Below are 15,011 nucleotides of genomic sequence, written 5' to 3'. Positions count from 1 at the left end.
GTGATAGTTTTTTGCTGCTACTTCCAACATGGGAATAGCAGCGGAGCATTAGTATATTCCGGACTTGCAGTAAAATTCATTAATATTGTAGTGGTTTTCTTTGTACTCTGTATCGATTTCAACAGGTGAAACAAAATAACTACTTCTAGAAAATTTTGGTATTATAAAAATCGACTGGGAACCAATTGATATTTTCACCGCAACATCGTTTCATGTGACTAGTGTATCTAACACTGTCGAAAAATTTAACCGACAAAATTCCAGTCAACCACACATGCTCGGGAAAATAAAAAAAAAACAAGGAATCACTTTGCACAAATTGTTAAAAATTCAGCATAAACGGTGTTAAAATTACAGCTAATGCCGCCATATTAGATTAATAAAATAAACATTCCCAACAACGTCAATTTGAGAGAAGATGGTTGTTTCGTCACGCATCAGTGCGCAAAGCATTAGCTGTAATTGATTGGCTATGGTGTTATAGGTCACATCCTGAAAAACATGGTGAACAACCCTGGTATGACATGGTGGAGGAAATGCAACGAAATGGGTGACTGTCGATTACGATACTATTTATTTATTTATTTATTTATTTATTAATTCATCGGACATGCACGTGTCTTAATGAATACTTAATTGGTAATGTGACAAAGAGACAACGGACCTAACAAGACGAGTTGGACATTGATGGACAGAAACGGAGACGTTCGCGAAATGCCGGTTGGGAAATACCAAAGTCATACACATTGTAATTAGCGTTAAAAACTGAACACATCACATTTACGGGATCTGTTTGACCGAAAGTGGTTCTATATCGCGAAGTTTTGATTATTTCCCGTTGTCTAAGTCTCCTGGATGGGGCCAAAAAGTTAATGGAGCTAAGAAGGGCCGGTGCATCAATGTCGTTACCGATGAGGCCAGCAACAAACATACATTGAGCCATTGTCCGTCGTACCGCCAATGGCTGAAGTCCCAAGAGCAGGCATCGTGCTGTGTAGTCTGGGCGTGTGTCGTTGGCTCTCCAGGGAAGAAGCCTAATGGCAAACCGGGTTGCCTTCCGTTGGATCGCTTCGATGCGTTGGCTCCAGGCATGTATTGAGGGACACCAAACTACACTCGCGTATTCTAGGATTGGTCGGACCAACGAACAAAATAGGATTTTTACGCACATGGGATCACGGAAATCTTTAGTCACACGAAACATTAAGCCTAGCGTCTGATTACCACGGTTAATTAGATTTGTCATATGGGGTCTAAAACTAAGTTGCTTGTCAAGAACGACACCTAAGTCTCTAACACTATCCGCACGTTGCAATAACCTATTCTCAATGTTGTAGTCAAAGAGAATGACAGATCTGCATCTTGAGAAGGACATTACTTGACATTTATCGATGGACAGTAGCAGTGAGTTTCGACGGCACCAAGAACTAAATGTGTCGATTGCCACTTGAAGACGAGAACAGTCTGAGACCTGTTTCACCGCGGCAAACAGCTTGACATCATCGGCATATAACAGAATGTTGAAATCAGCTAGTAGTAAAGCAGCATCGTTGATGTACAGAAGGAACAGTAATGGTCCGAGATTGCTGCCTTGCGGGACCCCGGAATTAGTGGTGAAGGTTCGTGACACGCTATTCTCTAGCTTAATGCGATAAGATCTTCCTGTGAGGTAAGAATTTATCCATTTTACCATACCATTTGAGAAACCAAGCTTCTGTAATTTAGCCACTAGAATAGCGTGGGAAACCGAGTCAAAGGCCGCCTTCAGGTCTGTGTAGATGGCATCGACCTGGAACCCAGAGTCCAGATTTTTTTTGCAGAAACTGACAAACTCGATTAGATTCGTGGACGTTGAGCGTTTGGGTATGAAACCGTGTTGTGAGGAGCATAGGTACTGTTTTGCAGCAGGCAGCATTGAGTGGTGGAGCATGAGCTCAAACACCTTCGACATAGCGCAAAGGGATGTCACACCCCGGTAATTTTTTGCATGTGAACGATCACCTTTTTTGTGTATTGGCACCATTAGAGCTGATTTCCAATAGCTGGGATATATTCCCGTTTGAAGAGAGGTGTTGTAGATGTTTGCTAAAATTGGAGCAATAGCATTGCAGCAGCGGACGAGGACGATAGCCGGAACACCATCTGGGCCAGGGCAAGTAGTCGGTTTAAGTCGGTTTATAAACGCGACCACTGTAGGAATATCTATTTGTGGGAGGTTTAGTTCCAGTGTATCAGCTGGTGTGTCGGCAGTGGCGTCGGCAACGTTAGCGGGGTCAGTGGTCACACTGACGTATTGGCTTTCAAATCGGCGTGCAAATATCTCACAGATCGAATCAGGAGAGGTGCCATCGATCCCTTCAAAAGATACTACATTCGGAATCGAATTGATTTTGGTTTTACTTTTGACAAACTTCCAAAAACTGCGAGGTTTGGACGAAAGATTGCGTTCGATTGAGGCTGTGTACCTGGCGTAGCATATGCGATTATATCGACGGTACATATTTGATACTATGCCAAAACGGATCCTGGAACATGTAGTTCTTGAACGCCGATGAGTGCGAAGCGCTGCCGATCTTGCCTTTTTCAGTTTTCTGAGATGTTTATCTCCCCAAACTGGAGCCTTTTTTGGTCGCGAGCACGGAACACTGATGGAAAACGTCGCATGCAGTAAATCAGTGAAGGCATAAACTGCATCGTCTATCGAGTTATAGTTAGAGCATTTAAAATCGGCAGCAAAAGATGTAATGCGGGATTCAATGTCGGCAAAATTAGCTTTGGCGAAATTTAAGCGCGGTGCGTTGTCAGTTACAGTATGCGATTCAGCCGTCGTAACAGAAATTGTCCATTCAAGAGCCGGATGGTGGCAGTCAGGTGAGATGATTGCAGGATCCGAATGTCCTATTGTCGTAGTAGCAAGTGTAGCTGTCAGATTAGTAAAAATTAAGTCCAACTGGCGCCCCAAGTGGTTTTTCACACCGCTGAGCTGACTGAGCCCGTTACTGGCCATTCCATCAGTGAAAATAAAATTGGCCTGAGATTGACACACTGGTTCATAGTGCATAGCTTGAGGAAGTATGCTATCCATGTCGGATGGTAGTGGAGGGTTCCATATGATATCGGGCTGATTAAAATCACCAATGATGAATAACAAATCATCATCTTTCGAACACGACGAAAGACTTGTTACAACCTTGTTAAGAGTATCCAATGTGTGAGTGTAGGTGGCTAGACTCGGAGGGATATATACTGCGCCGATGATGATGTGTGTGTTTAGAGCTCGTATTTTGACGACCAGCATCTCGAGCGAATCAGTGCCCAGCGTTATTTGCTGCGTACAGAGCGAAGAAGAGCAAGCGATCAAAACACCTCCGCCGCGTGAGCAAGCACTGTTAGATCGGTTTCTGTCGCAACGATATACTTGGTAGCCATTATCCGAAAAAAGTGCGGTTGGGATGGAATCGTCTAGCCATGTCTCAGTCATTATTATAACATCGTGATCGGTTTCGCATAGTGCCATGTGTAAATCTTTCGTTTTAGTGCGTAAACCGCGGACATTCTGGTAATACACCGTGAGTTCACGTGGTGGTAGCAGTGTGGCAGTGTTCGTAGTCGGGATGGAAACATGCGTAGTATTCGTTGCACGTGAAGATAAGCGCACACGTTGTGACGTTCCCGCTGACAGGATACGTGGCAACGCAGTGTTTGGCGTGGGATGCACGATGCAGTTCGTTGATGTGTGACAGCTCAGTGTTGATGATAATGATCGCTTACACGCGAAAGAAGCGATCAAGTGTAACTTGGCGCATATTGTAGCTGGTATTGTGGTTCGTTTGTGGAGGACCGTCAATCAGTGTCGAATTTGCATCATCAAGTGTAACTTGGCGCATATTGGAGCTGGTATTGTGGTTCGTTTGTAGAGGACCGTCAACCATGGTCGAATTTGCATTATTGGCAGTTTCCACCAAGATGCGGTTACTCGATTGCAAGCAAACGGGTCCCGGAGGAGGAAGCTGAGGTGTGTTTGTTGTGCAGCGGATAGTAGTACTGAGTCTACGTGTGGCGAAACGGCGGCCTGTGGATGTTGGTGTGTGTACTGCTAAGTGTTGGCCAACGGCAGCAGGTGTGTGTATAAGGCGGCAGCGATCAACGGCATTATGTGATGGTGAGTATACACGGCGTGGGGATTGAAAGAACTCACGAACACCCACGCCGACGGGCCAGCTGGACGGAGTGAGGGCCTTGTCCCGAAGGGATGCAGGAACTCTCACTTTGAAGGACAGCCACCTCAAGGTGTCCACATTTGTACCCCTCCTCATTAAGCAAAATGCAATTACGTCATCTGTTGCTAAACGGCGCTGTACAGAGGCAACCACTTGCTCAACGGTAACAGCAGTGGAGAGATGGGATAGGCGGATCCAGATCCGATCCATACGTGGCTTAAGAGCCACTGCTCTTAGTGGGGACGACTCCAGGTCAGTACCCATGAGTTCTGCTGGCAATGACGTTAGCGGAGTGATACCGGTGCCAGTGTTAGTGTTAGGTGAGGATGCTGTATAAAGATGGTCGACATGATTGTTTACATCCCTGATGCCTCCTTTTTGTACTTCAGGTGAAGCAGAATCTTCAACGATCCGTCTACGTTTACTGCCAGGGGCAGGCGGCACACCATGGAAGCGCGTACGTGGTGATGATTTCGAATGCAGGAGATTAAAGCCACTACGGACTTCTGCAACTATTGGCTCAACAAGTTTACCCATAGCTGACACAGCCGAGGCAATGGCAACTTGAAAGCCGGCGTGAGCTCCCATTTCCTTAACGGAACGGCAGCGCGGGTTTTTAAGGATGCTGGTGCATCCGAAGCAACTCCAGTGCAGGTCGATGTGCGTCAGAACTGCGTCGATGCACGCGGGGGGCAGCTTGCAACATTCTCGGTGAAAGGTAGCCTCGCAATATGCACAGGACATTATGCTGTCGGCACCCTCAAGCGTTAGAGCACAAGAGTGACAAATATCGGCCATCGCTGCTTTCTGCGCGGAATCGTTGAAGACACGAAAAAGCACGGATTTGTGATGACAAAACACGGATTTGACGGAGCAGTACAGTAGCACAGCGATCGGAAACAGTTACGAAACGGTTAGAGTCAATTACAACGTGGTACGCCACAGAAAACACAGAGAATTCAGCAAAAAATCACGGAGCACCGCGAGAAAGCGTCCTAACTAGAATCTATTTAAGTAATAATTTATGATTAAACATTATAAGTAAGTCGTTAGTAGGTTTAGTAGGGTAGGTAAGTAGGTTTTAGTTAGGTACATTAGGTAAAGTTCAATGCGAAGTTAAATACGAGTTAAACACTTAAGGTATGTAGGTTTAGCGATATGCGAGCAATAGTTTAGATAGAATTGATCAACTAAATGTTTTAGTCGCACGCACGAATATAATATAACATTATGTCATCCATATGAATGCAATAAACACGTTGAACCTCTTGGTAACTTGGTCATGTCAGCAAAACGTACACCATGTGAACGGGTTAATTGAAAAGAAGAAGATAATTACACATTTTTGCATTGTGCAGTGTGGCTTCATTGATGAAATTGTCAATTCTTCTTGATTTTAATTCTATTCAATACATATTAATAATACAAAGCGATGTACGCCGTACCTCGAAGTGCGATTTGGCTATGTAAAAGCGTAAGAAGAATGAACTGCCGTCCTTAATATGTGGCTCAATGGTCTAGGGGTATGATTCTCGCTTTGGGTGCGAGAGGTCCCGGGTTCAAATCCCGGTTGAGCCCGGTATGTTTTTTAGATAAATTTTATCTGCAAAATTATTTTTATTCTGTGGCTAGTAAATTTTTCGTTACTTATAGCATACAGACATGAGTTTGATCAAGAATCAAGCATCAATAATTAATAAAGAATATTTTAGTGCACAGTTATACAATAATTGTCATATATTAGTTTGCTCAATCAATGTGGACAATATAAATGGTTGGTTGTGAATGCTTCGCTATAGAAATGTGGTCTGTGTTGAATGTAATAAAAAGAGATCTTGGAGATGCCGGGTATCGATCCCGGTACCTCTCACATGCTAAGCGAGCGCTCTACCATCTGAGCTACATCCCCGTGTCGGAAATCGAGTGCTTAACGGCCATTATAATCGGTGGTAGCCCAACATGGCATTTTCATTCACCATCGCAAACATACATTCCAACGCTGAATGGCAACCATACCGGATGCTTCTGCTTTAATCCGTCATTCAGCTCAACCGTTTCTGCGCCCCTAAGGGATAGGGGAAGACGACACAAAATACAGAGACTGATTGCATGCTGTACACCGGTAGCGCGAGTAGTAGTGCTATTACGTATGATCCGTTTGATGCGCTGTCGACAATTCTGCTACACGATCTGTTAATTAATGTATTCAACCAGACGGGCGCGGGTTGTTGTGTTGTGATTACTGTCATTTGAAAATGAGACTGTCATAAGAAGACTTTGTGCAAATGCAGACAACACCGGGAGACGACAAATGGTGGTTTCCTTTGCATGGACACACCACTGCGTTTGCCACCGTGTCGCCCCCCCGCCCCCCGCCCCCTGCGCCATTATAGCTATCGGGCATACTTATTTATGCTTCACATTGTCTATTTTTGCCCATTATTAGTTCCTCCCGTTCGGTTGCTGTTATTCTCACGGTGAGAAGAATGTCCGGGGCAAAACGCATCGTCGATAACGGCACAGTAATGGAAGCAAGTGTGTATCGTGCGAGAATTGAAGCATCATTATCGATGCCGGACTGCGCGCCGCGTACCGGAAGGCCAGAAGGTACAGATCCATCGAATGGCTGAAGGAATAAAGTCAATCTTACCGATCGGCACTGCTTCCTCCACGCCCTAGCGAAATAGTGCGCGCGGTCAACAGCATTTGGCTTCCCGCTTCTCATCATCACGGTCCAAAAAACGGCCAATTCGAGGCGTCTTCATCGATTGCTATAAAAGAAATAAATTACAAACAGAGAAATCCCACCGATTTTGTGCCGCATTCCTTCTGTTTCTGCCGCCGCGGCATGTGTATATGCGGACGGGGCCAGAGGGTAAGCGCCGTAAGTCGTAAGTTGAACGTTGAAATATTTCATTGAACCTGTTTGAAGCGAAAAGGGGCGGGGGGAGGCGGTCTGCTTTTCGTGTGTGTGTGTGTGGGTGCTATGGCGAAACATACTTGCTACTTCTTCGCTACCCTTGAATTGAGCCCCAAACCCCACCTGAGCCAAACGGTAAATGGGACTCTCTCGCGCCGTTGCTGTGGGGATGATGGGCCACAATTTTTCGTAGCGCTTCTTCAACGCTTTTCCGACACGGTCAAAGTGTAAAAGAACGAAACCAAGAAAAGGGAAAAAAGGCGAGTGAACAGCCACACCGGGGATGGAATGAAATTAAGGTTCTTTTGGCGGGGCAAGAGCTTTGGAGAAGCTGCCTCAAGATTTAGGCAAGCTTCTGTTCTGTGGTTTTTGTTGTTGTTGTTGTTGTTGTTGTTTGGCGGATGAAAGATGGTAAAGACTTTTTTCCCGTTAACGGACCCACTTTGCAGGGTTGCGGTAGGAAGTGGTTTTGTGTTGTTGTGTTTTTTTTTGTTGCTATCTTTATTCTTGTGTTTTTTGGGCTGTTGTTGTAATTTTTGGTGTTCCGTTTTGACGGAGGTGTTCAAGGTGTAGCGGGTGGCATGTTGATGAACACTAATCAAACGCACTTAACGAAGAATCGGATATGGTGAAGCTATGTGGGCACCGTAAAAGTGTTTTTTTTTGTTTCATTGTTTGTTTTTTTTTTTGTGTATATTTTGAATAAAAGTATTTTCTCCACCTTTTTGTTATTGCTATTTGTTTATTATAAGTCTTGATTAATGGTATCAAACGATTATTGCTTGTTCACTCTGAGTTAGAGCATAAAACATGAATACTCGCACGTTGTATTGGAAACTTCCTAGCTTTATCCGTCCCTTACGGTGAAGTGACCTTTTCAATGGCTTCGCTTTGTTTTGCATATTTTTATCCGACGGCTGTGCCATTTGTTCCTTTTCATCTAATCATAATTACGGAAAATCGCTAAATGGCAGAGAAGAATAGTAACAATAAAAGAAACACATTCAAACCCTCACGAAGCCTCCGGGGGTTACATACACGCACAAACACACATACAATGTACAATGTGGGTTGTGTTGTGTCGCAAAACCACATTCAGTCGCCCACTCAATTTCCGGTTTTTCCACCCCTCCCCCCCCATTTCCACATTCCGTGGGTTCGCTGCCAACAATCCGCCTTCACTTAGTGTCCGATTATGGGCCATAATCAGTTGATAAGATCCGTGAGCGTTTGGGAAAATGTCACTTCCCACACACACACACACACACATTGTTGTGGCACAAACTGTTCCACAACGCATGTGTTTCTACTCCGGTCGAAGGGGATCAATAAATTAACGCCCAATCGAAACGGATTCACATTTCAACGGCATTCGGTTGGCGGGGCAGGGGGAGGAAGAGGGGCGGGTTGCAAGTGGAACGAATGGACGCCAAAGTGGTAAAGTATCCTTAAAACCGGAAAACCCGCCTGGATTACCAGGCAGCAGAGCGCACACGGCCGCGCGTTGTTCTACAAGGCGTAAGCAGTGGGAAAAGCTAATAAAACGATACTGTGCGAGTGACGGAGCGAGAGAGAGAGAAAGAGAGAGGGGAAACGTGCGAGAGAGCGAGAGTGGAAGACGGAAAATGTGAGAGTGAGAGTGGGAACACCGAACAAAGGAAGAATGAGATCAATGTGGTTGGTGCTTTTGCAGCTAAAGCCGTACGCACACACGCAGCAACACGCCACGGAGATGGGAGTATGAATTTTCACACCGTAATGGAGCCGCCTGGTGGTGGGTGTGTGGTGGTGGTGGTGGTGCTGGTTTCGGGATAGGGGTGGACCGTAACAGCCACTGAATGGGGGGTTGGCTCGGTGTGACGTTTGGATAACTTGATTTTCTTCTCTTCCGGTTCGGTAGGTCAATACGGACGACTACGATGTACACCGGAAGCATCACCAATTTTTATGGATGTGTGTGAATGTGATTCGAGTGGCTATTTCATTTATAGGTGAAATGTTTGAAGAGGTACAGTTGCGTATTTTACTAACTTTAACTCAACGTTTGCAAAGTATTGCAGCTAATTTGGTTGGAGCCCATTGTTTAATAAACTATGCACCTGTTTGGGTGTGTTTTTTTATTATTTTCAAAGTTTTACAAGAATGTTTTATACGGCTCTTTTACGGTGGTGTAAAAGTGGTATCGAAATTATTTAAGTATTTCGTTATCATTTCTTTTAGCATTGTTTACGGCAGCTCTTTGGACGATTCTTATGACTTCTCCAGCTGCTGTTATTTGTTGTATTTTAACGTAGATATCATTTACTCTTATGTGCTATGTGGGCATAATTTGACGGATGGCTTTTTTTTTATTTAACGGAAGAACGGCCAGGCTGTATATATTATAGACTGTACTTAGACGCTAATAGTTCATCAATTTTGTAAGCTATGTGGTAGGGAGACATTTCCTTCTCCCACCATTAGGATGCACCTTATCCCGGGTGAACTCGGAAGGAATAGCTGCATGCTTTTGGGGTCCCTCTTGTCCTCCTTTTTCGGCGGGTTTTACTTTCAGACCATTCCGACATTCAGACAGGCCGTCTGCGGCGTCCTTTGGTCGGAGGTGAGATTTTAGTGGTCTTATGAACGGCTTCGTGACCGGCTTGCCAATCCTTTGGCTTGGGGACCTTTAATTCGTTGACGTCCGTGTGGGCTGATGTCTCGGACAAATACTATTGCAAATGCCAATAGGCATACCAGACTCCGTCATGGTAGCGTCTGTCCCAACCTTTATAGGTGCGACTGTCCAAGCCTCCCCGATGTATCCTCGACAACAGCAATAGTACATATAACAGTAATGACAACAGAAACGAGGGACAAACATCTGTAACAAGGACTAAACAAAAGGAAGAACAAATAAGAACAAACGATAGTGCGTACTACCTACAGGATGGGGAAGGGGAGGGATTCATAGGGTGATTCCGATCTCTTTGGCGAAGTCGAACAGAATCCGTGCGTACACGTAGTCCTTCTGATCCAGAACGTCGCGAATTGGCACAGCAGCGGATCTTCCTGATGCCCGAACGGCTGCTAGAAGACCGGGTCTTGCGGCATCGAATTCACCACATGACCAGAGGATGTGGTCGATGTCATGGAATCCAACACTACAGCTACAAACCTTGGAGTCGGACATACCTATACGTTGAAGGTGCGCATTCATTGCATAATGGTTCGACATGAGCCTAGACATCATACGAATGAACGCACGACCTACCGGGAGGCTGTGAAACCAAGGACTCAGGGATACCTGTGGTGAGATTGAATACAAGAACCTCCCGAGCTCATCGTCATCCCACAAGCTCTGCCAGCGAGCCATGCAAAGCTGTTGTGGGGTGCGAAGAAACTCGTGAGGGGGAATCGACCTCTCAAAAAAGTTGCCCTCAAAGGCACCTCGTTTGGCCAAAAGATCTGCCTTTTCATTTCCGGGGATACCGCAATGAGCAGGCAACCAGATAAGCAATATTCGAAACGCTTTGTTGTACAGAGAGCTTAGTATATCCAAGATTTTTCGAATAAAATAATCGGAGCTCTTTATAGCCTTCACTGATTTCAGTGCTTCGACAGCGCTGAGGCTGTCTGTGAATATAAAATACTGATCCGGAGGACTCGCACTTATTAGTAATAGGGTGTAAAAAATAGCAGCCAGCTCAGCTACATAGATTGAGCATGGCTGTCTAAGTTTGTGGAAGATTTCGGTGCATGTGTTAAATACACCAAAACCCGTGCCCATATTGTTAAATAAAATAAAATAATAATATGTTAGTATTCCTCTTACACTTCGTTGGTTTCAAAACAAAAATGCTTGTTTTTTCAATGTTGTGACAGATGTTTCATAAGTGAAATGTCATTTAAGATTTTTTTTTTACAGAGTCAAACTGTTAAGAGTTGTATAACAACTCCCTAAATCTGAAACATTCCGCAACTGTCGTAATATGAGATCAGTAAGCGGATAATAATCTTACGTTTATTTATTAATGTCAACAATAATGTTGGCAAAAACATTGGCGCAATCTATGTAGATAGTATTATATGTTCATTGTTTATTTTGCTTTAACCAATTGCATCCAGTTCCCTAAATACCTGTTTGGTTTTTCTAATGCCACAGCAGGGCATGTTTATAGCACAGAACTTAACCATAATAGTAAAAATGGATTAAAATGGCCTTCAATTTATGTTTCAAACAATTGTTTGATGTGTCTGTGAATCTTGGTAGATGGTTCGTTCTTTTTAAAATTTGCCTGAATTGCTGAAGAAACAGAAGAATGTCCACTCTGCAAGATTGAAGTATGAACGATATTGCTAAAATATAACCGGCATAAGGTATTGTTTGTTAGTACAACTCAGCGTGTGAAATATTGCATTTTAGACACACACACTCTCTCTTTTTCTGTAAACAACGAGAAGTTGTTGAGCCACTTTTTCGTATCAGTAAATCATTTGTAACTTAATTGAGTTTATTCCAAACGACGGTTCTGTGTTATTCACCACTTTATTTGCCAATAGAATTACTGGATCAGTAATTTTGAATTTAAAACTTATTAAATTACAAAATCCAATAAAATGTCGCTTTGTTGATTTCAAAGTGCTAGTTGAGAAACCTAATTGGTGTATTATGAACCTTTATTTTAAACTACATGGTCAATCAAAAGTATGGGGAAAATCAGCTTATACTATTTTATGTAGGGTCCATGAAATAAGTAACCTTAAAATTCATTTATCAAGAAATGATGGTGGTGGTGGGGGTGGGGGTTGGAGTATATCTCCATATACCCTTTAGTATATCGGTAACAATGAATGGCACCACCACCAACCAAAGCAATAGAGATCAATGCTTTCCACTCAAGGGGTGGGGCGGTGAAATGATTGTGTTTGCGTGCGTGCGCGTCGTGAAATTAGCATTTTCTAAGCGTTTTTATTTAAAAAGTAAGTGTTTTTCTGGGCTCAACCGGGATTTGAACCCGGGACCTCTCGCACCCAAAGCGAGAATCATACCCCTAGACCATTGAGCCACTTGTAGTGAAGAAACAATAGACCCCAACAGATACTGATTTTCGATCACACGTTGACATACTTTCACCATGACCAGATAGTGATTTCACCACCACCTCCGTTTCAACCCATTGGCAAACTTTTGTGCGATGGCATCTGGCCAATCAGGCAATGGTTAAGTTAATGAGCAGCCCGATAAAACAATAGAGAACCTTTTGCGTGGTCACGGGTAGTAGTGAAGCATCTAATTGGGATGTCCCTGCGCCCCAGAACCTATTGACACTGTTGGTGCTCGGTGCTCACGCTGAATGAACTCTGCCGTTCAGCGTGGAACGCGGGTGGCAATGGTTAATTTAAATGAAGCAATAGCACAGCAGCAGCTTACCACGGCCAAAGAAATTGACGGAAGCTGCGATGTGCCGTATCGCACCTAATCTCTCCACCGACGATGACGTTTCCCCCCGGCCGTTGTCTTGTTCGTTAATTTTCCGTTAAATAAAATTACCCTTCGCTCTCGATGTTGACGCCCGGTGATGTTCTGCTGCGGTGTGGCAGAAACATACAGCAACAAAAAAAAACATCGTTTTGCTTGGAACCATGCGGAGATGGAAGATGCGCGTAGGCAGGAACAGAAGGGAACGGAAAATATTGTTGTTGTGCTACAACTGAAGACGATTCATGCCCCGGAACAAGTACAAGACAGGGCAAAGATAAACGATAAAATGAGATCGTACAGCAAGGGTGGAGGACAGAGCCGACAAGGAGAGGTAGTGCACGGGGAGCGGCGAGACTGGCGATGCTGGTGGTGTTGTGTTGCGTTGGTTGGTTGCTTCGGTGGGTCACCGTAGAAAGCCGTAGCAGCCGTACTAGCCGACCGCGCCGGGCGGTGGCGAAATAGATAACTCGAGAAAGTGGCGTCTGGTTTGGTCGTTTTGGAGCCTCGTTTGTGTGTTGGTGTGTTGGTGTGCCCTTCGCATCGAAACAGAGAAACGGCCAAAATGAAGGAAAAGATATTATTAAACACGTTTGCAAAAAAGCCTGCTCCCCACCAAATGGTACACGGTAGTAGCGGTTTATTTATTGTGGAACTGGGGTGAATCTTTGTTACGGGAGAGATTTGTCTTGTTTTCAGTAAATCACAATATGATTGGAATCGTAAGCCTGTTGGTTTTCGGCCGAGTGAAGATGGTTTGCATTGCAATGCGTAGAGTAGCTTTAGTAAAACAGTTTACCTTAAATAAAGGTGCAGCATTATTTAATAAATAGGGAAATGTTTTCATCTTGTTTTCCATTTTAAGCAATTGTATACTGGAGAGGGGATCAGAATAACTCTTCAACGGACACTTTTAGAAGTCTTCCCACACTTTCGTTAGTTATGATTATTTTCGTTGTTGTTTCTCTATACCAACTCAGAGGTAGGCCATACAAATGTATGATAGAACATAATTCTTATGCCAATAAACAATATTATCCTTGTTTATAAAATTAGAATACTGATTAGGCATTAGAATACTTTATTATCCAATGTGTGAATTGCAGGGTTACGCAATGTATATCGAGCACTCTGTATTGAATCGTACAAACGAATAAGATAAAAGCAGTAATTGAAATGGAAAGAAAAGGAGAGTTTTTTACAAAATTGTTAGTAGACATACACACAAAAAAAACGTTTCAGAAAAATGTTTAATTTTAACAAACTACTTATTATTATTAATCTGCTTTTTTGTTTCAACAAGCAAGTTAAACAGTAATCAAACGCATAAAAACACAACAATGCAGCTTTGACTCTTTGGCAATCAATAAACAGGGCACGCGTTTTTATATTAATTGCCGCGATTATCTTTTTTAGCTACTAAACATGTGGTAATATAATGAAATATAATATAGTATAACAGAAATAATTCTTGATATCTACTGGTACAACATATGTCTACTTTAATTCACATATATGTAAAGATTAGAGAAACAACGCTAACCTTTTTTGAGACCAATTTTATTCCGTTTCGAAGTACAAAACCAATCTGTCCCTTCCCAAGCGCACGCCGCTTATATAGCCCCTCACTCGTTCTCATCCACTCGTTCTCATCCACTCGTTCTCATACACTCGTTCTCATACATACACACTCATGCCTATCTCAATCACTCACGCCTCTCAAGTCACTCACGCCTCTCAAGTCACTCACGCCTCTCAAGTCACTCAGACGATTATTGATGAGCATCCTAACATCCCGACTTCACACGGCCTTTCCTCGACACGTCCTTCCGCCCCGGAGGACCTCTTCTGCATTACACCCGATACGGTTTCATGTGCGACGCCGCCGTCGAGGTTGTATGTGGCCCTTCACCGTTGATTTTCACCACATTGTACCGATCGTGTGGTCGAACATCCGTCACCTTGTACGGTCCAAGATATTCAGCAGCGTACTTCCTGCCTGGTCCGAACTGCGTCCGCTTGATAGCCACCAAATCTCCCTCTCGGTAGACGGTTGCCGGTCGTGCTCGCAGATTGTAGGATCTGCGTTGCTCTTCTTGCGCCTTGTCGATGCAAGTCCTAGCTCCTGCACGGATCTTCTCTCGTTCGTCGTTATACCGGGCCACACGAATCTCCTCCATTAGCTCGCCCAAGCGAAGATCTCCTTCGTTGCGCATCGGTAAGCCAAACATGGCTTCAAACGGAGACACACCGATGCTATGATGCGGACTGGAGTTTATCCATCTTTGGATATTCGTGGTGTGCTTATACCACTTCTTAGGATCGTTCACACTAGACTTCTTCAGCATAGTAACAATCACTTGGTTCACTCTTTCCACTTGTCCGTTACCTCGTGGAATTCCCGTCGTGA

The 15,011-nt window shown here is 44.0% G+C and overlaps 3 non-coding genes across 3 annotated transcripts; 1 reads left to right on the top strand and 2 right to left on the bottom strand.

Moving 5' to 3' along the window:
- Positions 1-5,726: 5,726 nt before the first annotated feature.
- On the top strand, positions 5,727-5,798 carry Trnap-ugg (transfer RNA proline (anticodon UGG)). Its single transcript has one exon. It is a non-coding gene; the product is annotated as a tRNA-Pro (tRNA).
- A 258-nt stretch (positions 5,799-6,056) lies between these two features.
- Trnaa-agc (transfer RNA alanine (anticodon AGC)) lies at positions 6,057-6,129 on the bottom strand. The gene has a single exon. It is a non-coding gene; the product is annotated as a tRNA-Ala (tRNA).
- Positions 6,130-12,116: 5,987 nt separating this feature from the next.
- On the bottom strand, positions 12,117-12,188 carry Trnap-ugg (transfer RNA proline (anticodon UGG)). The gene has a single exon. It is a non-coding gene; the product is annotated as a tRNA-Pro (tRNA).
- Between the last annotated feature and the right edge of the window lie 2,823 nt (positions 12,189-15,011).

Source organism: Anopheles moucheti, chromosome 2 (genome assembly GCF_943734755.1).
Source record: "Anopheles moucheti chromosome 2, idAnoMoucSN_F20_07, whole genome shotgun sequence".
Taxonomy (NCBI): domain Eukaryota; kingdom Metazoa; phylum Arthropoda; class Insecta; order Diptera; family Culicidae; genus Anopheles; species Anopheles moucheti.
Note: the sequence above shows the minus strand (reverse complement) of the source record. Positions and strands in the feature narration are given on the sequence as shown.